Source organism: Dipodomys merriami, unplaced genomic scaffold, assembly GCF_024711535.1.
Source record: "Dipodomys merriami isolate MVZ:Mamm:240054 unplaced genomic scaffold, mDipMer1.0.p SCAF_49, whole genome shotgun sequence".
Lineage (NCBI taxonomy): Eukaryota > Metazoa > Chordata > Mammalia > Rodentia > Heteromyidae > Dipodomys > Dipodomys merriami.
The window spans coordinates 7,593,454-7,616,378 of NW_027206057.1; the positions used below are offsets into that span (position 1 = coordinate 7,593,454).

The 22,925-nt window shown below is 39.1% G+C and overlaps 1 protein-coding gene across 8 annotated transcripts in view; it reads left to right on the forward strand.

The window, feature by feature from the left end:
* Nucleotides 1-22,925, forward strand: part of Plcl1 (phospholipase C like 1 (inactive)) — a 365,678-nt gene that overhangs the window by 327,683 nt on the left and 15,070 nt on the right. The gene's annotated exons all lie outside the window — the stretch shown is intronic.

The following is a 22,925-nucleotide window of genomic DNA, read 5'->3' on the forward strand; positions in this document are numbered from 1 at the left end:
TGTGTGTGTGTGTGTGTGTGTGTGTGTGTGTGTGTGTGTGTGTGTGTGTGTGTGTTCTTTCCCTGAAATACTTCTGCTAAATCCAATATGGTTGTTCCTATGGAAAGAATAACACCAAATACTGCTGTGAAGTTTCCAGTATGAGAGATTTGGGAGAACTTTATACTGCACAATATCTGGGGAATATTTAGGGTCTTTATTTTAAGAAGAATACCTAAACATAAACTTACTTTTCCAACTAGCTTTGGAAATCAGTTCTTAAGATTATGATTTACTCTCTTTTGCAAATTAATTTTGGGATTTCAAAAAAAGATAGCATTTTTGTCATTTCTTACACAAAAGGAGAAATATTTAGGTATTGGAATAATTGATAATGTGATGGGAGAAAAACCACAAACAAAATTAATAATTCTGGTATTTTTTATTTTTAATATTTTTTATTGTGAACATACTGTACAGAGGGGTTACAATTACATGGGCAAGATAATGAGTACATTTTTTTATCAAGCATTGCAGCCTCCTCCTCTGTTTACCCTTCCCATCTCTTCCCAGCCTCCCCCCCATCTCTTCCCCCACCCAACCAAAGTTGTAAAGTTTGTTTTCAACATGACAACTTGTACTTCTCATTGTTGCAACGGATCCGCCTGTATTCTTATTTAAACGACTTGTTTTTCCTCTTCCCCTCCACAAATTATACCGACATCAAATACAGTGAAAGCAGGGGTTATACTGTGGGGGAGGGACATACAAAGCAACAAAGAAATAATCTTATAAATGAGTTAGAAACAAATGCATGAAAGAAAAAAAAATTTAAATACATATCTAAGGATTCATTTTCCTAACATCACCTTATCTGACCTTTTCTGCTTGACTCATACATATACTAGATATTGCAAATAAGGGAAACCATGGGACCTATGTATTTAAAGAACACCCCCTACATGTCAGGTGATGTCTTAGGAGATTTATATGAATTAAAATTTTGGTTGCATAACCCCAAACCACTGTCATTCTTACAGGTGATAAAATTGAGGCACTGGATGCTCTCTCAAGGTGGTATGGGTAGAGTTGAGGTTTGAACCCAGGTAGTTGGGCTCCAGAACCCATGTATTTAACATGACATGCAGAGGGGTTATACATGTCTGTGTGAAAGTGCTGGCTGACATGTAAGACATGTTACATATGCCAGTTGAAATTCCTCCCAGATATTTCTTAAGCTCCTACTGTGTTCTTAGTTGGCATTGGAGATAAATGGTGCATAGATACAGACCTGGACTTGGATGCCAGACACTGTGGGAGAAGACAGGCTTTGCTTGTTTAAGGGGTAAAGTTGAGCTAGGTCTATAGCACTGGAAAAAGAGCCTGTTCTAATTCCAGAGTCTAAAACAGCAGACTGAAGCTGATACAAACTTTCTGTTTGGCAGATATTTACTTGGCTTGTACCAATTACCAGGAAAGGTGTTAGGGATATGAGTATTCCAAAATATTACCAGAATATTACCTGTTGGCTGGGCATAAAGGCCCACTTCTTTTTTTTTTATTGTGAAAATACTGTACAGAGGGGTTACAATTACATAGGCAAGATAGTGAGTACATTTCTTATCAAGCATTGTAGCCTCCTCCTTTGTTTACCCTTCCCATCCCTTCCCAGCCTCCACCCACCCACCCAACCAACCCTCCCCCCCCACACCAAAGTTGTAAAGTTCGTTTTTTGACATGACAACTTGTACTTCTCATTGTTGCGACAGGTTCACCTGTATCCTTATTTAAACGACTTGTTTTCCCCTTCCCTTCCACAAATTATACCGACATCAAATACAGTGAAAGCAGGGGTTATCAGTGGGGGAGGGACATACAAAGCAACAAAGAAATAATCTTATAAATGAGTTAGAAACAAATGCATGAAAGAAAAAAATCATTTAAATACATATCTTAGGGTTCATTTTCCTAACATCACCTCATCTGACCTTTTCTGCTTGACTCATACATATACTAGATATTGCAAATAAGGGAAACCATGAGACCTATGTTTCTTTGGGCTTGGCTTACTTCACTTAATAAAGCCATAGTAATCAAAACAGCTTGGTACTGGCACAAGAACAGACCTCAGGACCAATGGAATGGAATTGAAAACCCAGAAATGAATCTACAGACCTATAGCCATCTAATCTTTGATAAGGGAGCTAAATAAAATAGAATGGAAGAAAGACAGCCTCTTCAGTAAATGGTGCTGGCAAAATTGGTTAACTACTTGTAGAAAACTAAAGCTAGATCCTTATATATCACCCTGCACCAGAATCATCCCCAAATGGATCAAAGACCTCGAGTCAAAGCAGACAGTCTGAAAACATTGCAGGATGGAATAGGAGAAACCCTAGGTCTCCATGGCACAGGCCAAAATTTTCTTAATAGAGACCAGGAAACACAACAAATCAAAGAAAAGTTGGACAAATGGGATTGCATGAAGTTGCAGAGCTTCTGCATGGCAGACATAGCTAGCAAGATCAATAGAAAGCCCACGGATTGGGAGAAGATCTTCACTAGCCATACTAAAATATACTTGGAACTCAAAAAATTAAATCCCCCAACAACAAATCCTCAAACAAACAACTGACCAATAAACAAGTGGGCTAATGACTTAAAGAGAAACTTCTCTGAAGAAGAAAGAAGGATGGCCAATAGACACATGAAGAAATGCTCAACCTCCCTAGACATAAAAGAATTGCAAATCAAAACAACATTGAGATACCACCTCACCCCAGGTAGAAGGGCAAAAATCAAGAATTCTAATAACAACATATGCTGGAGGGGATGTGGACAGAAGGGAACCTTACTTCATTGTTGGTGGGAGTGTAAACTTGTCCAACCACTTTGGAAAGTAGTATGAAGGTTCCTCAAAAGACTCCACATAGAGCTCGCCTATGACCCAGCAATCCCACTTTTGGGCATTTACCCAAATGTTTACAAATAAGACCAGCACAACTATGTTTATTGCAGCATTATTTACCATAGCTAAGATACGGAACCAACCCAGATGCTCCTCAGTAGATGAATGGATCAAGAAAATGTGGTATATATACACACTGCCCCATTTGTTAGGAAATGGAAAGACTTGGAAAAAATAAAGGCCCACTTCTAAAATCCTAGTTACTTGGGAGGTATAAATTTGGAAGACTGCAGGTTAAGGTTAACCTGGGCAAAAAGTTAGACCCTGAATCTCAATAAATAAACCAGTGTGGTGGTTTAAATATGTAATCTCAGCTATGAGGGAGGTATAAGCAGGAGGATTTGTATCTGATACCAACCTGGGCAAAGGTATGAAACCTGTCTAAAAAATAAACTAATATAAAGGGCCAGGGCATGACTCAAGTAGTACAGCACTTGCCTATCTAGTGCAATGCCTTGAATTCAAATCCCAAAAGCATAAAAATAAGTGAAGCAAGCAAGAAAGAAAGATAGATAGGTATATGGATGGATAGATATGTAGATGGATGGATAGATACATAGATGGATGGATAGATATGTGGATGGATGGATAGATAGATAGATAGATAGATAGATAGATAGATAGATAGATAGATAGATAGATAGATAGATAGATAGATAGATAGATAGATAGATAGATTAGGCTTCCAAGGCTAGTCTGCAAAGGAAGGAAGACATATAACTAATATAGCTAGTAATAGGCATCAATTACTTGAGCACTTAACATGTGACCATTACTTAAGACTAGGTACTTTATATACATTTTCCCCTTCTCCCTCACCAACTGTGTAGTCCTGAGAGAATATGTCTGTCCACATGACCCACATGTCTGTCCATATTTTACAGATTAAGAAATTGGAGCTTATGAAAGTTGAAGTTTCTTATGTAATTGTGCAGCTAGTAGATGGCACAGCTGAGGTTTAAAACCTATGGTTTAAAAATACCCGTGGTTCTAACTACTAGACCAGCCTGCCTCCTCTAAGGCTCCAGCTACATGAGAAGACAGCCTATGGCCGGGATGAGGGTGGATCTGTGTGTAGATGGCTGGACAGTGGTTCAGGGCTGTTCAGTCTCCCTGAGCATGGTGTGATGATGCCTGAACCTGGATTTTTATGAGAAACAAGCAAGAAAATGCCTACGAGGATCTCAGTGACGAAGCATAGTGTCTACATCTATTGCTACTTAGTATTTGCCTCCAAGGTGTTTGGTTTTCAGACTTCTGTAGTTGTTTTTATGCTTCTTTGTTAGGTTTTGACTTATGCCTACCTAACTTTCTGCAGTCTGTGTGCTTTAGTGACAGGAGCTGATTTCAGGATGTGACTGAGCAAACAAATCATCTCAGGACAGAGCAAAAGCTCTGTCAACAGAATTAATCTTCTGTTACTCTACCTCATAGACTACCTGCTGGCCGTGATGTCAGCTTGTATAGAAGAATACTGAACTCTTCCAAGTTCATATATTTCATTGGAGACCTTTTAACACCCTGGCATTTGGTTTGGTTGGTCTATTCTTCAGGTACCTTTTTCCCCGCCAGGAACTGGATGGATGAACCTTCTTGGGTTTGAATTGTTAGCCAAGAGGAAAGAGTGTGGGCTCGGTGAGAGACTTGCATCCCAGTGGCTGCTCTAAGAAGAGCTCTCTCTAAGATGCTGGCCTGAGTTCTCGTGTCTTAGTCAGAATGCTTCCTTCCTCAGGGCTTCTCCAATCTTATTATTGATATTTCAGAGCTTTGCTAAGTCTTTCCATAAAAGTCTTAAATAATGTTTAAGTTAGGAATAGCCACCTTGGTAAGACATTATCATTAATTAATAGGACATGACAGGGTTCAGCTGTAAAACTTTGCTCACTTCCCAAGTTTTCTTCATACGTGATTTGAACAGATATGCTATGCAGACTACAGAAATACAGTGCAATTTTGCTAATACTAGTTAAATAATGAGTCTGTGTTTCTAAAAATAATTCCAGTTTAATTTCCCTGGTGTAAATAAGAGAGGATGTGGTAAAACTAAGAAATGTGTCCCAGTGCATGCTGGGTGGTACCATAGAGTGGCAGAAGGGCCCCTGGCTTTTGAGGAAACCGATCATTTCCTGTTTGTGTTTCTTTGTATCCCTGTATTATAAAAATCTAATATTAATAAGTAATTAAGCTGGAGAAAAAAATTTCAAAGAAAGATGAGTAATTTTACAATTTCATTCCAATGTCCAAATTTTCCCAGAGATCTTACTGTAGACTTTGGCAAGAGGCTGACATCATGTAGCCAATGTAGATGTGCTTTTCCTTTAAATCATATTCTAGTATCACAATGGGCTCTGGTAGGAATTTACTAGCTGATGCTTTGCATTCCCCTATACTTTATGTGTCTATATCCAACTGTACTAGTGGTTTTCTTCTCCCTTGTCTTTCTTTTTCGCTGTTGTACGCAAAATTGAATTCCTTTAATAGCTGATGTGTTCATTTGGGATGCTATGATACTGCCTTTTCAGTGTCCAATACCTTTCCAGCATAGTCACTGGACTGAGATAACTCCATTCCATCCCACCCTCCCACTCTAACGATTCCTTTCATCTAACATTCCTTCAGAATGTCTTTCAAAAATGGTTTGTGTCATAGTCTATGCTGCTATAAGAAAATACCCGAGACTAAGTGATGTATTGGTAGAAATTTCTTTCTCACAGTTCTGGAGGCTGTGAAGTGTAAATCAAGACTCTGATGTGTTGATGTGTGATGAGAGCTGTGTGTCTACGTTTAATGTTTTGAGGAATCTCCATACTGCTTTCCAGAGTGGTTTAGCAAGTTTACATTCCCCCCAACAGTGTATTAGGTTTCCCTTTTGGATACATCCTCTCCAGCATCTGCCATTCTAACTAGAGGGAGGTGGAATCCTCATGTTATTTTGATTTGCATTTCCTTTACAGCCAGAAATGTTGAGCATTTCTTCATGTGTCTATTGGCCATTTTTACTTCTTCTGAGAAGATTATTTTTAGCTCATTAGCCCCAGGTGTTGTAAGGGTTTATTTTAAGTTCTCTGTACATTCTTGATATTAGGCCATTGTCTGATGTGTTTTCTTTTGCTTTTCTCAGTTTTTATCAGCCTGGGGCTTGAACTCAGGGTCTGGGAATTGTCTCTGAGTATTTTTGCTCAAGACTAACACTCTACCACTTGAGCCATAGCACCACTTCTGGCTTCTTCTGAGTAGTTTATTGGAGATAAGAGCCTCATGGACTTTCCTTCCCAGGCAAGCTTTGAATCAGGATCCTCAGATCTCAGCGTCCTGAGTAGCTTGGATTCCAGGCATAGGCTACTGGCGCCCCTATTGTCTGATATGTAGCTGGGAAAAAAATCTCTCATTCTGAAGGCTGTGATCTAGCAGTTCCACTCCTGGGCATTTCCCTAAAAGATTACAAACCAGGATACAGTAAAACAACCAGCACAGCCATGTTTATTGTAGCACTATTCATTATAGCCAAGGGTGTCCCTTAGTGGATAAATGGATCAAGAAAATGTTGTATCTATCCACAATGGAATATACTCATCCATTATAAAAGATGATATTGTATAATTTGTAAAGAAATGGAAATATTAGGGAAAATAGGTGAAGTAAAGTAAGTTAAGCTCAGAGAGAGAGAAAAGATATATTTTCCCTTAAATGTGGGAGCTAAATTTAGCTTACAAATTCACAAGTAAAGATACACGTATACAAATAAGTGTATATTTACACTTTTTTTCTAACTTGGCTTGTTATGGCTATTTTAAGGAACTAAATTCTTTTACTTTTGCATTTAAAAATATCCATAAAAATCAATTTTAACAGGCTGGACAAGTATGAAGTAGATATACCTAAAATAATGAAGAAATTTAGTTAGTAAATATTTTCTAATAATGGAAATGCTATGCTGTAGGTGCTTGTTAGAGATAAAGGGAGATCTAAAAGGGCTAAGAAGCGACTGTCTTGTTATTCATGAAGTCCATTGATTACTAGTTGAACAGCATACAGTAAATAAAAATTGGGTGAAACTGTAATTTTGCCAATGGTTGCTTCTATTAACTATGTATTTATACTTTTCTCTGAATGGATTTCTAGCATATAATGCAATGTATTCCAGTGTGTGCAAACCTAAGCCACACATAGATTTTAGCTTAGTAGAAATGACATATATTTTCCATCTAACTCTTTGGCTTTTTGTCACTGCTTAAGCTTATATTCCCTTTGCATTGACCTCAGCAGCATTTTATTTTCCTTGGGAAGATCAGAAGCTGAAGTTTCTCACTTCTCTTGGGCTTCTTGTATCTCTGACCCCCACTGGGGCCTCAGATATCAGGATCTCACAGCTCTGAAATTACACGGATGTCAGTGTAGTCAAATGCTTTTTAACAGAGCCAGCAGGCATTTTTGACATTCTGCTCACTGATGAGAGTGAAGAAAATAATGGACACAAGGTTACAGGTTAATGGAAAATTTTGAAACAGATATTCGTTGTTCTGAAAGACAAAATGGGAATGGGACTGCCCTCAACTGAATGGTCATAGATTTTTTTAAAGTTATCCCTTGAAATGCTTGTGTATGTGGGGGAACTTTTACGGGAGGACCAAGCCAGGCTTTCCTTGTAGTCACGTTGAAGGGTGAACGTACCTACCGCTGAGGCTGATCTGAAGGTGAAGGAAGAGGCGTGTCCATTGCCATCCATGCTATCCGCTGAGTTTTTCCATTGGTGTCTCTGGAAGCTCTCCCTGTTGTGGCAGTAGAAGTGGGAGAAAGGCGTAAGCTTCCTCCTGAACCAGTTTATCCAGGAAAATACAACTCTTTATTAAGGCTACACACAGATAACACATTAATAATAAACAGTTGTTAATACTGATGTTACTGTCAGCTACTGGGGAGCATAAAGCTGTGTCAGGCTAGATCCAGACAATTTCTGTGTGGTCCTGGAAATTCCCTTTTGTTTCCTCAGATGATGTGGACAGCTGAATGTGGTTAAAAAAAAAAATCAGTGTGTGAAAATGGTGTTGTATTTCTTGCTTATATTGCATGTCCCTCCCAGATCACTAAGAGCCACTCAGGAACCCAGACTACTGGAAATTCCATCTCTACGAATGCTTCTAAAGCATTGGCTTTGAAAGTTTCTGTCCAGAGCCAGGAATAATGGTACATACCTATGATCTCAACACTCAAGAGGCAAAGTTGGGCTACATGGCAAGACCCTGTAACTTCTTCTGAATGGTGTCACATGTCCCTTCCACTCACATTTGATTGGCCCAAGCAAGGCAAATGGTCAAGCCTGATTTGATAGGGGAATCATGTCTTGGTGAATATAACCTACCAGATGTCAGTTCTTCATATTAAAAAAAAAAGCCTGACATATAAAAATGTTATGTGAATGTTCATTACTTAAATTAGTAATAATGAGTATTCTGTGCTTATAATGGTCAGCTAAGTGATTTGCACTCAACAACATAACTAACTTTAAAGGATAACATCGTAAAGTTACTTGTTTATATCCCCATTTTACAGTTAGGGGAACTGAGGTCAAGTATTCTTCCCAATGGCATATATAGGGGGTAAGTGATAAAGCAATAATTTAACTCCAAAGCCCGTGCTGTCAGCCCACTCTGCTATACTGTGAGAATATTCATAGATCAACATAATAATAGATTGTATGCATTGAGGGCTTTCAGTGTGTGTCAAGGCCCATAGAGTATTCCAGTCATGATGGAAGTATGTTCCTACAGTGCAGTATGGTAAACCAAGTGTAACTTTAGACTGGTAACTCTCAATGTTCATCAAGGATCTCTGTTCTCAGCCTGGTGTCTTGAATATACTTTTCTAGTAGAAACGGAATGAGTCTACAGAGTGACATGTCCCCTCTATCTGGCATATCAGTCACTTTACACTTTGTAAATGAAGCGGTTAACTTCCTTTTTTACTGGTCTGTCTCCTGGGAGATTGGCTACCATGAATTTGCTCCCTTGAGCCTCATTGCCACTGAGTGAATAGACACGGTTAAGCTCTTGAAAAGATGTCATTGAAATCATGAAGATAAAGAGAACAATAAACATACCACAGCAGAGGACCACACCCTGAACCCCTGAGAACCCAGGTAGTTTCCTATAGTATCTCTTGGACAGGGTGCTCCTCATTGGGTTTTAGTCTGCAGATTATAGTGGCCCTCCTTCCCTTCCTCTCTTCCTATCTAGTTATTTCAGAACTAGAAATGGAACCCAGGAATAAACAAACAGACATACGTACACACATACATATGTGCATACACACACACACACACGCACACACACACACACACACACACACACACACACACACACACACACACACACACACACACACATATATATATATATGCTCTGTGTGCTAGGTATGTACTCTACCACCCCTATCCCTTTTTAAACTTTATTTTGAGATAGTCTCAAAATGTTTCCCAGCTTGGTCTTAAACTTCTAGACATGAAGCAATCCTTCAACTGGGATTACAGTCACAACAGCTTGATGAGATAGAGCAAGTTTCAAAGCCACGTCTCCAGAGAAGCTCTGTTACTTCCTCGTGCCCCTTTCTGCATAATTACGGGTAGTGCTGCTGTTCAGACCCCTGATCCATCCTTGATAACCTAAGCTCTTAGAGCAGAATCCTGTAACCATTTTTCTTGGAATGGAAACCTGAGCTTACTTAGAAAGGAAAGATGAATCAATCCATTGCTCTGGCTTCCCTGCTTGGGTTCCTGAGGAGAAAAGAGCCTCTTTAGGATTAAGGTTGATGAGTGTTTCAGTCACAGACTTTGACGAGTGATCATTCAAGGGGTTTAAACTAAACTTTTAATTCAGCTACATCTAAAGGAAGCACTTTCTAATGATACATAGAAAGTAAAATTGGAGGCTATAAATTGTCTTCTGTTTTATTTTAGGATTATCTAAATTGAATAATGTATTGCATTAGGCTGTGAGTCTAGAAATCCACAACTAACTATATGCAATATAATTTTTTAAATTCTCATCTTCCTTGGGGCTAAGTTTCTTAACTAAAATGTGGTTAGGCTGTATAAATACTAACGTCCTCAAGGTGTTCCACATTTTATCATTATATGAAATACCTTATTTTCATTTCTTTTCTGTAGTACAACAGCATATTCTTTCTCAAATGTATGGGCCTTTTGTCAAAGAATGTATCAGTAGTGTAAATCTTTCTACAGGCAAGTCCTCTTTTCCAGAGGGTTTACTTTTATCTTTTTAACCCATAATACTATTTTAAAAAAACCCTACTGACACTTTTTCTTTTTTCTTTTTTTTTTTTTTTTTTTTTTTTTGCCATTTTCAGGGCCTAGATGCAGTACTTTGCACTCTTGCTCAGCTTTCTTACTGGTACTCTACCACCTTTGCTCCAGTACTTTGATAATTAATTTGAGATAAAAGTCTCACGGGCTTTCCTGCCCAAGCTGGCATTAAACTGTAATCCTTAGCCTCCCGAGTAGCTAGGATTACAGGCATGAGCCACCAGTGCGCAGCGTGGACTGACTATTCTTACTTCAGTTTTCCCACTTTGAGTTTTCAATGATCCCTCCCATTGCTGTTTTCTCCTTTCCAGATCATTGTTTCCAGATGGGATGATCTACATGGGGCATCCTATTGGTAATTTTTGTGAACAGAATGATCTTTTTTAATATATATTTTTTATTGTAAAGATACTGTGCAAAGGGGTTACAGTTATATGAGCAAGGTAATGAGTACATTTCCTATCGAGCATTATTATCTCTTTTGTTTCTCCCCTACCATCCCTTCCCGTCTCACCTCTCCAACTCCCCCCCTCCCCCTCCTCAAGTTGTAAAGTTTGTTTTCAACATAGTTTCTCATACATCTCATTAGGAACAGAGTGATTTTTTACATTCTCATTCTGCAAAGCTGTCCTGCATTGAGACTGCTTAAACAATGTTGCAGAAGCTATGATAATAGAATTTAGTTTGCAGTTCACAGAAGTTCTGTCCTGAAAATAAAGCTGCTACCCTTCGTTGGTTAAGAGTCCTACAGTAAACAGCAAATTGTACAGAACAGATTGAATCAACAGTTACTTTTCCAGGACCTATCTTTGTTCACCTGTGTAGCCAGCTGAAGAATTTCTAGAATTGTTTGACTGACTGTGTCAAAATGTCTAGTGAAAGACATGTTGGTGTTGACTTAATCTGCAGCTTCTCTAGGGTACACTGATTGTAAAAAATTTTCACTTTAAAAGAGAAAATTAATTAAATTTTTTTACTTTCAAATGTTTTTAAAATTATGTTGGATTTTTTACAGCATTATCTTTTTTGTTTGTTGGTTGGTTGATTGTGGGGCTTGTTGGATATGGGCCTGGGCACTGTCCCTTAGCTCTTCAGCTCAAGTCTAGCACTCTACCACTTGAGTCACAGCGCCACTTCTGGTTTTCTGGCAGTTATTTGGAAATAAGAGTCTCATAAACTTTCCTGCCTGGGCTGGCCTTGAATGGCGATCCTCAGATTTCAGCCTCCTGAATAGTTAGGATGATAGACATGAGCCACCGGCACCTGCCTTGACAACATTATCTTTCATGTTTGAAACATTTAGTGATTGTAATTGAAAGAGGACAATAATACTGAGGCCCAAACTAAAAACTCTGATTCTAGTGGCAGCTGTTACAGTCTTACTTGGCCTAACAAGTCCTTGACTTGCCTGTGACCTGAACTTTTTTGTGCCTGTCCTTGGTTACTGGGAAGAAGACAGGTGGCAGGAGAGTGGATTGAACATAGCTAGAAAAACAACTCAAATCTCATGCCTAAATTACTATTAGTTGTATGATAATGAAGTGGGAAGTGTCTGTTTACAAGGCAGAGCATCTGTTCTGGATATGCTATGAACTACTGCTATATTTATCCTGGGCGAGGTGTTTGATAAGGTACTTTGAGACATATGGTAAACCCTTGTTATTGTTTGGCTTATTGACACAAAATTCTCTCCTACCTCTAGAAATTTAATTTGTTTCCATGCCAATATGTTATAAATGAGGCATTATAATGCATAAAAGGTTCTTCTAACCCATATTAGCAGTTATTACATTATATATCATATTATATATCATATTATTAATATAATATTATTGAGAGTCCCTCCATGTATCCCAGATTAGCCTTAAAGTTGAGATACTTCTACTTCAACCTCTGGAATGCTGAGATTATAAGCAAGCACCACCAGTACCAACTAGCAAACTATTTTACTATTTTATTTTTAGTGAAACCAATTTTATCAACTTAATAAATCCCTGCTTATGCTGGTCTTTGCCACCTGTATTTGTAAATAAAATATGTCTTCTGGAGCTGACAGCCTGGTGACAATGTTAAATTTGTCATTGATGAGAGGCCTTACCAGAGAACTTATGACACTAAGAGAAGGTACCATGGGATCCAACCTTGTCAGAGAAAGTTCTAGTCTTTAGCAATTTGTGGAGTCCCATAGCCCTGCCTTATATCTTGATACTAGAGTGTGGCTGCCAAAACAATCTACATATGATGATGGAAAGGAAACAAATCAAAGTGAGTATACAGCGTACTCTCAGCATGGTTCAGGATGTTCTAAAATTTCTGCCTTGATCATTTAATTATCACTCTTTAGCCTCATACCTAATTTACTATTGTAGCAAATTTGATTGTAAATCATATCGCTAATTGCAATTGAATTATATCCCTTACCTCCTAAACATTAATCCATGGCTTTGTTTTATATCCATGTGAATATATTCATTTGACAGCTAATGGTTGCAGAAAAGGCTATGTTAAGGTTGGTTTTTGAGGTATTTCTGTACTTGAAAGCTGAAAAGATGCAGAGAGAATAAGAGAGGAAAGAGATGAAAAAGTTGTATAATACAGAATTTTTGTGTTATTAAAATGGACAAATTCTTAATAAAAAAAGACTAATAGACCAGGCATGGTAGTGCACATTCGCAATCCCAGCTTTCAGAAGGCAGAGACAGAAGGAAAGTCAGTTCGTGGCCAGCCTGAGCTAATACACCTTGTCTCAAAAACCAAAACCAAAAAGGCTAGGCATCATGGTGCATATCCATAATCCCAGCTACCTAAGGAGGAAACAGATAGGATTGTGGTCTGAGATTGGCATGGAAAAAAAATGCTATTTGAGAAACAAACTATAAACTTAAAAGGGTTGAGAGTGTGGCTGTAGTACTTGCTGCTAATCCTTGAGTTCAAATCCCAGTTACCTCAAAAGTAAAAAACTACAATTAATGTATTTATAATGGTAAAAAACTACAAGTTTCAAAGATATATTATTTTCAACATCTCTTATTCAGCAATATAGAACAATCCAGACAGAACATTAATACTTCTCAGCAATAAAGTAGGCTGGTTCCATGGTCTCTAGATTTCTGCCATAGGTGGCTTTGTCCCAGCTGTGTACTGCCCTAGAGTTTAGTAAAGATAAAAGCCAGGCTGTTGACATGATTATGGGAGCACACGCCACTTTATCTCCAGCAGGACTAAATTTAGTCTCTTGGAGGTGTACCCTTTTTTTCAGATGAAAGCAGCATTTTATAATGATTCTGAATAATTCAAAAGTGGTTGGATCCTAATGAATAGATTTACACAGACCAGAGGAGTGGGCTCCAACTTGTGAAGTTATTGAAGGTCTCCCTTCTCTCTTGGGGAAACTTGCTTCAGGGAAAATCTGTTTTTAATACACAGATTCTTAGACTGAGGTGAGCTTTAGTTAAGGTGATTTGGATGTAATTCTTTGTTAACAAAATTGTGCATTCTAGTTTATTGTCATCCTTTTAGGTTTTACAGATACAAGCTGCTCTTCTTACCTTATTGTTCAATGGCTAGAAAAATATGATAACAGCTACCAAATTTACTTATTAGAAAATATCAAAAATCTGTCCAGTTTTCTCTACATTCTGGGTATTAGGCCATTATCTGATGTGTAGCTGGCAAAAATTGTCCCATTCAGTAGGCTTTTTAGTTGTTGGCTATGTCCTCTCCTGTGCTCAAACTGTTAGTTTGATACAATCCCATTTATCAAGTCTTTCTTTGATTTACTGTGCCTTTTGATCATTTTTATATTTTTTATTGTAAAAATACTGTACAGAGGGGTTATAGTTACATGAGTAAGGTAAACATTTCCCATTAAGCATTGTTACCTCCTCCTTTATGTTTACCCCACCCTCCCTTCCCTTCCCACCTCCACAGCTCCTCCCTCCCTGCCCCCCCCTTTGAAGTTGTGAAGTTTGTTTTCAACATAGTGTCATGTACATCTCATTGTTACAATGGGTCAACCTGTATCCTTATTTCAGCATTTTGTTATTGCTTCTTGATCTTTACTCAGAAAGTCCTAATGTTTCTCCTGCTTCTTCCTGTAATAGTTTCATGTTTTCAGGTCTTACATTGAGGTTGTTGATCCATTTTGAATTGATGCTGGAGCAAGGTGATAAAGGTCCAGTCAGTTTTCTGCATGTGGATATCTAGTTTTCTCAGCATCATTTGTTGAAGATGCTATTTTTCTTCTAGCCTTTGTATTTTGCTCCTTTATTGAATATTAAATGGCTACAGGTCTATATGTTTATTTCTGGCTCTTCTGTTCCATTCTCCCTCAGGCCTGTTTTTGTGCCAGTACCAAGCTGTTTTCATTACAATAGATCTGTAGTGGATTTAAAATTTGGCATTGTTATACCTCTACTACAGTGTTGCCTCTAAATGCATATGTATGTGTAGTATGCACACATAGATTCATATGTACATACACAAACAAATAAAATCCAGATTTAGACAAAAAGATTTATTCTGAAATGATTTTTCAGAACAAGGAGAAAGGGACAACAGTAATAGAATGCACCTACCATGAGCTGTACAAGGATGTCAAAGGCTAGGCAAAAAGGATTTCTCTTTCTAGGGACAGGCAAAGAGGTGAGGAAGACACTTGCATAGGTGAGTGGAGATCCACAGAGGCTCTTGCAGCTAGTTCAGTCTTGTCTTGGGAGTAGTCTTGCGGGGAGTGTGGTTGAAGAGGGTGTCTGTGCTGTGTGTGGCTCAGCGTAAAAGTTCAAGAAGCTTAGGGGGGAAGAGAGGCTTAACTAATGTCAGCCAGGTCAAGGTCTCAGGTGTTTTATCGGGTTGTCCATATAAATACTTCAACCCATGAGGCAAAAAAGGGAATTAAATAGGTCTCTGCCTGCCCTTGTCAGGCAAACAGGGGAGTATTCTCAAGCCCTCTGAGAAAGGGCTCTTTTCAGTAAGATGATTCCCTGAACACAGAAGAAAAGAAAGAGGAAAGAGAGAAGAGGTGATTCTGTTATTCAATGACACAAAGTATTTTCAGTGTAGTCAGAGTCCAAGTGCAGTTATGTGTGTCTCTATGTATAATATGTGTATGTATAATGTAACTATCTAAATGATGGTTTAGGTGAAAAATAATCAAATTAGTTCCCACTCCTTTAAACCCATATGGAAAGATGATAATAGCAAGAAAACTTCAGACCAAAGGTAGTTAACTCCTATTTTATTTAGAGTTCTCTTATTTTAGAAAGATCCAATGTACTCAAATAATATGTCATGGGTGAGATTACCTATTCATCAGAATGGCCAAGGAATAAAGCTTCTTCTGCTCTGTTTCTCATTTATTAGAATACAATTGGTATTAATAACTCTCAATATATTGATATTCTAAGCCAATGGTAAGTGAAGATGCCTACTTAATAATTAATAACTAAATTACCTACTTAATAATTAATAACTAAATTACCGAATAATTAAGAACTGAACTTTTCCTTTAAGGAAAAGCCCATGACTTTATGAGAGTTATATGTTTCTTTCAAAAGGAAATTTACTGAGTGTTAAAAATAGATTTAGATTAAGAAAACATTTGCACATAACTATTCAAAGCTATTTGAAGAAGAAAAAAAAACCATATGGATATTCTTATCACCATTATAATAACATTAATGTCTGGAAAGATGGTAACCTCTGGAAGGAAAATATGCCTAATCACAGAGCCTGACTTTTGCATTATGATGTGATGTTGTGGGAAATGATTAGGTTGAGGCTTGTCATAGCCTGGACAGAATCCCTGAAGTAAAGCACACTAAATGAAAACCATTATGTCTTGGTTTATAAATCTGCTAAGACAAAGCTTGTGCTTTCTATAACAACTGAAGAAACATTAGAAATCTTTGAGTAATTGTTTAAAAGATAGTATTCTGGACTTTTGAGTCAAGTGTGCTTGGGTACGCAAAGTTCTTAAATTGCTTTACAATATATTCCAAGATAAGATGATTGCCTTGCAGAGGTCCGAGAGACATCCCTTAATGAACTGGATTTCTCAGTTTTGTGCTACTCAGCAGCTGGCATTATAGATCAAGTAGAATAAATTAAACTTGTGGCTCCTTACATCTGGGACAGATCAATTTGGGGGGGGGCTAAAAAGAAGTTCTGATCAACTGAAAACAAGTCTAGTCTCAGAAAATTAATACCTGTATTAAAGGGTGCATTTCTCATATGCACTTAAAATATACTACTGTGTGGTTTTGATTCTTGAATGCCTTCCACAAAACCCAAATGCTAAAGGCTTGGTTGTTAGCAATGGCGATGCTATGGGTGGTGATGGAACCTTGAGGAGGAGGACCTAGTGGAAGGAAGTGAGGTCACTGGGAGTGTTCTTGAAGAAGGGGTATGGGACCGTGGCCCCTTCCTCCCTCTTGCTTTGCTTCTTGTTTGCCTTGTGTTTCCACCATGATGTGCTCTGCTGCTTCAGGCCTGAGAGCAACAGGGCCAAGAGTCCAAGGATCTGAAATCATGAACCAAACACAGCAGAGATCGAAAGGCGACTAACAAATTCTAAAAGTATGGACTGCAGCAAAAATGCCAATTGCTTTGGATAAGAAATATGGGTATGTTTCACCGTAATTTTCTGTTTTTCTAGATTTAATTGTGCTTCACTTTTTTTCGAAAGTCAAAGATATAAAAGGAAACTTAGATGCTTTAAGGTTTCTCATGTCTTCTGGTAATACACTATTTAATCAATAATTGAATAATCCTCCAAACTGCAGAGAGGGACATGATTTAAACATATGCTGGAGCAATCATGTAGACACCTGAGAGTTATGTACTGCTTATTTGCTGGTGGGAATGTGGCTGGTTGCATGCCACTTCCTTGCTCCATTACTTTCCAGATGGTCCTCTATTCTTATTCCATATGTTGCTAAAATAAAGCCAATATATGAATTCTTACAACTAAGTGTATAGTAACATGAACTATGTGCTAGTATTAAATCTGGAACTCAAGATAACTAACAATGTTTATCATGTATCCTGAGTTAGCTCATAGACTCCCTATGTAATCTAAAACCATAGGGGGAAAACACCACCCATTTCCTTCCTGTTCTTTTATCTATAATCCATTTTATCCTGGGAGAGGAAGAATGCCATTGAAAAGAACAATCGTGTGTGTGTGTGTGTGTGTGTGTGTGTGTGTGTGTGTGTGTGTGTGTGTGTGTGTGTGTGTGTGTGTGTGTGTGTTGGTACTAGGGCTTAAACTCAGGGCTTGGGTGGTGATCTTGAGTTTTTGTGCTCAAAGCTAGTGCTGTACCACTTGAGCCACAGCTTCAGTTCCAGCTTTGTGCTGGCTAATCGAAGATAAGAATTTCACAGACTTTCTTGCCCAGACTAGCTTCAAACTGCAATTCATCGATTTCAGCTGTCTGTGGTGCTACCATTACAGGCATGAGCCTCTAGCGCCAGGCAACTGCCTTGCTTTTTAAAAGGAAGGCCATTTCCTTTGGCTCATTTGTTGAGACTACTCAGGAGTAGTTTTTAGAGAGAGTCCTTGAACTATGCTGGTCTTGACAACTAATCACATGAAACCATAAAATTTATTGAAGTTAACATCAGTAGAACCAAAATGATTTCTTAGAGCTCTTAATTAGATATTTTTGTGCCAGCGCTACTTCTGATCCCTATCCTGGTCAGGACAGTCCTGGCCAGTATATACTATAGCATGGAACAGTCATTGGGGTTGAGGGCACCATTCCCATGAGGGCTGCTTTCAGATCTCACATAGCAGCCATAGATCTGTCAGCCTAGGCATTCTATCTGTAGCCTGTTTCACATGAAGGTTCAAATGTCTTTATTGCTTATATTAATTATACGTATTATGTAATACAGTGCTTTTTCCTACTAAAGTTTTCATTTAGAAGAAATCCTTAGGAAGATTTCATTTAGAAGAAATTCAAAAGGATTTGTATGTATTGATATGTCTCGTGAGGAACTATCATTTATTTGGGTGGAGAAACAAAACACTGGAGAAACTCAGCAATCTAGAGTAGGTCAAATGAGGAAAATGTCAGATAGTGCTCAGCTAGCTTGTGACTTTGATTGGATCTGACAACTAAAACATAGTTGATTCCACTTGTAACTGTGTAACTGAAACAAGAAGATAATATGCCACCCTCTTTTCAGCTCTAATGCAACTTGCTTGTGAGAGGAAAAAGTAAACACACTTAATCTTCTGGATATAAGCTCTAAAATTTTTAACACGCTCCCCTCGTTGATAGCCCAAATAGACTTCAGTGAGAAAAAGGACTTGTTTGGCTTCAGCTGCAAGAAAATAAATGTCTGGTTCTTGGTCTGGATAAAAACCAGCTCTATGACAGGCTTTTGCTTTGCTCTGAACCGTCCCATTTCACATTTCACCCCCACCCCAGCTTTCCAGGAAAAGGATCTGTGCCTCTCACCTACCATTCCACCTGCCCCATTCTCCTTAACATCCAAGAATGTCTCTTCAATGTGGTATCTGTAGCTTATACAGTTTTATTCCCATGTTTACCACCCCAAGTCACTGGACTGTAGTGATTTGTCCCAAGTCTTTTTCTTAGACTAAACCCAGTTCCTGGAGGCCAGGATGGTGCCTAAGCACAGAGCTGGCTTCAGATGAGCAAACAGAGGCCTACAGAAAGTTTATACCACATTCTAGATAATGTGACTGACTACTTAGCACTGGGGGAGGAGGCAAACCTCATGTCTGTGTGAAAGCCTGTTCTTTGACAACCATAACCATGGCATTTTGTTATCATGTGATGCTTATATGCCAAACCTGTTCTTACCATCCACGGATTTGTGGCCTCTGTGCCACTTAGGAACTTGGAATATCTGATCTTCTTGGTGGCTCCATTTACTCACAAGGCTGATGTTCTGTTCTGTGCATCTTTTCCTCTTCCACTTTAGCAGAGTGTCATTTTTCCTGGCTTCTCCTTGTACCCAGTCTCATCTTTTCCTCTCAGAGTGTTCTGGAAGTCTTTGCAGGGCTTAGGCAGGCTCTCCCATGCATTGGAGCAGCGATTGCTTTTCACTTTTCCTAACAGTAGGTCCAAATCCCACCTCCATTTTTTCTTCTTCTTGGTGGCCATCTGTTCATTGTCACTCATCTGGGGACTGTTGTTAGGACTGGTTTATAGAGTCACCAAGGTTTAGAGAGCAGTGCTGTGGCTCCTTTCTGCCATTTTTTTTCAATTCATACAGCATACAAGAATGGGTGTCCCCCAGACATGCTGAGCATATATTATATACAGTTTTTGGTGAGTATTATATTCAGTTTTGGTGGTCTCATTCTGTATTTTACAATTCTAGTGCATGTCCCCAGAGGAAAGACCATGTGAGGACACCACAAGTTGGTGACCACTTGTCAGCCAAAAGAGAGGCCTTACAAGTCAACTGTGTGTGATACCTGTATTTGGGACCAGCCTTTAAGAGATTGTAAGAAAATGAGACTAGGCAGGGTGGTATATGCATGTAATGCCAGCTATTCAGAGATGGATATTGGGAAGATTACAGTTCAAGATGAACTCTGAGCAAAACATTAGAAAGATTTCATCTCAAGAAATAAAGCAGGGCATGTTGGTACATGCCTGTCATCCCAGTAATATCGGAAGCATAAGTAGGTGATCCACAATCCAGGCTATCCTGGGATTAAAAAAAAAATCCATGATCATACCTGAAAAAATACAAAGAAAAAGGAATGGGAAGAGGGACGTAGTTCAAATGGTAGAACATCTGTCTCCAAGAATAGGGCCTTGAGTTCGTAAACTGATGACCTATTCTATGTCAGCTGTCCATTCTTTGCCAGAGTTAAAAAGTTGGAGAACAAGATTATGTGAGGGGCAATTGATTATGGAAAACCCTTGCCTGAGGAGAACGCGTATTTAGTGATTTACTTTTTTTCATTCAACAAGCCTGTTGCAGCCTTGCTTTGGTACACAACCATGGATGGGATAGAAATTGCTGCTACGATCAGTGGCTCATGTCATGCCAGAGAGGCAGGTACTAAAAAGTATGAGTTTGTTCAGTAGCTGTGTGGCACCTGCCAGCGGGAAAGGGGGTGGGGTGAGTGAAAATGCTGAAGGTTAAGTCATCTTTTTCCATAGTCTTCAGTGAAGCAATCACTAACTGCAGGTGACTAATACAAAATATCTTATGAAATGAAAATGAAATTACAGCTGGGCACTGGAGGCTTACGCGCAAAATCTTAGCTATTCAGGAGGTTGAGATCCAGAGGATTGTGATGGTCCAAAGCCAGACTGGGCACACCAATTTGCAGAGCTCCATCTTCAAAATAACTAGCTAAAATCCAGGCTGGGGGATGGCTCAAGAGGTAAGAGTGCCAGCCTAGCAAGCAAAATGAATAACCCAAGTTCAAATCCCAGTACTACCCCCCCCCCAATTTAAATGCATATAGTCAGTTCTTCAGTGGCATGAGTGATACTTCAGGGGCTCAGTAGCCACATAGGGCTCACAGCTCTCATGGTAGCCATCAGAATCCATCGTTGCAGGTTTGAGCCAATGTGTGCATGGAGTCACAACCAGAGCTATCAGCCTCATGAAAAAGTCCTAAGTCAGTCATTCTCCAGACAGCAGAGATACATATCACCTCTGAAAGTAGCCCAGTGTAGGTGGCAGACCAGCAAATCTCATGCCATCTTTGGCCTTAAAAGTGGTGAGTGGGGCTTAAGTTTAACTTAGAGACAAGGTGACTTGTTCTCTTAGTGTTCTGAATATTGAGTCTTCCCTGTTGTGCGAGATCATTTTTTTATGTTTGAGCAATTCAAGCACAGCAAGTAGAGGATTTATATATATATATACATATATATATTATTTTTAATGCTTTCCTTTTATTTTTAACACCCTACCACATAAAATAAACATCATGTGGTATAGAGATAGGAGGAATCTTGAGGTCTTTTACTTTAAAATCTATAAGCCTTCTACAGCTAAGCAAATGAAACTTGACTTCAGTACAGCTTATCTCCAGGTTTTCCAAGTCCAAGAGAACAAAGGAAAGACTGTGGGTGCAGAATAAGAACATCAGCTGTGCTTGTTTAATACCCTTGAAGTTGACCTTAGTGTGAGACTTCATTTAAACACGCAACCCGAAGCTGAGGATTATAAAAAGTAATATGCCATGGCAGGAGATTTGTTTTGCTGCCACACCTAAAGGTCGCCTGTGGATGGTCACTGACAGCCACCATAGCCCATCTGTTTCTCCCTAGTACTGAAAACATCCTTTGGCAGGTGTCAGCAAGGGTACTTGAATAAACAAATATGAAAGGTGAGTAAGTAGAGCAGCCCCAGGGATCCTGCTGAGAACACTGTTTAGAATGTTTTAGGGTTTAAATACATGGGTGTGAGTTTTCACTTAAAGCACATTAGCCAACTTGACCATGTACAGTATCTAAATATCAATGAACAAATGTTGTCCTTAGAGGAATGAATATAGCCTCTCAAATCTCTAGAGTAACACAGTTCTTAAAATTCCTTGTAGGTATATAAAACCCATGGGTTTGGTTTCTGGTGTGTTTGCTCCCTCTTGTTTAATAGGTCTTTTCTCCTAGTATCCATTTGTTTCCTCTTACACCCTCTTCTCAGGCCTTGGTATCCCTCTGTGATTCTTCAGATATCACAGATTTACTCCTATCTCTTGAGACTGTGCAGGACACTGTATTGTCCTGCCCCTCACTGCACTTCCTCCACAATCTATAGGACTTAGCTAGATATGTCTCTGAGCAAGGACTATAACTACAATTATAGATCTATGCTGCTCTTAGAGAGATCTTCCCTGCCAGGCACTGGTGGCTTATGCCTGTCATCCTAACTATTCAGGAAGCTGATGTCTAAGGATGGAGATTTGAAGCCAACCAGGCCAGACAAGGTGACTAACTACCATAAAGCTTGAAGTGGAAGTGTGGCTTCAATGACAGAATCCTGGCCTTGAGCAAAACAACCAAGTGAGAGTAGGAGGCCCTGAGCTCAAGGTTCAGTACTAGCCCACAGAGAGCTGGGGGAGGGGGAGGGGAGGAAGGGAGGGAGAGAGACAGACAGACAGAGAGGAAAAAGAGGCTTTTTGTCCTTCTGAGGTGGTCAAATTTTGAGATTTTTTTTTCCCTCTCCCCAACTTTTCAGAATGTGAGGAAAGACATAGAGATCAAATAAACTGTCCTGAGCCAGGACTGTGGGTTTTGGCCCCTCCTGTGTAGGAAGGAGCCATCCCTACTTTAGCACTGATCTGTTTCCCATTTGGACTTAAGAATGATATAACCTTTTCCTGAGTAGATTGCAGGGAAAACTGGACTAACTAGTGGTGTGTGTGTGTGTGTGTGTGTGTGTGTGTGTGTGTGTGTGTGTGTGTGTGGTCCTTGTGTATATCTGTTGACATCTGTGTACTTAGTCTTTCCTCTTGTCTCTCCTCTATCTGCTCTGCTGTTAGTTTGCATTTCAGGTAACGTGGTGGGTGAAGAACAAAGGGAAGAATCTATAGGTGGACCTTCCCAGCTGCGCATTAGTGCACAGACTTCCCTTACTGTGAATACACATGCACAATGAGAACATTTCATAGCCTCAGTGTGCTTTCCCTCATACTAGGGATAAAGTTATGCATTC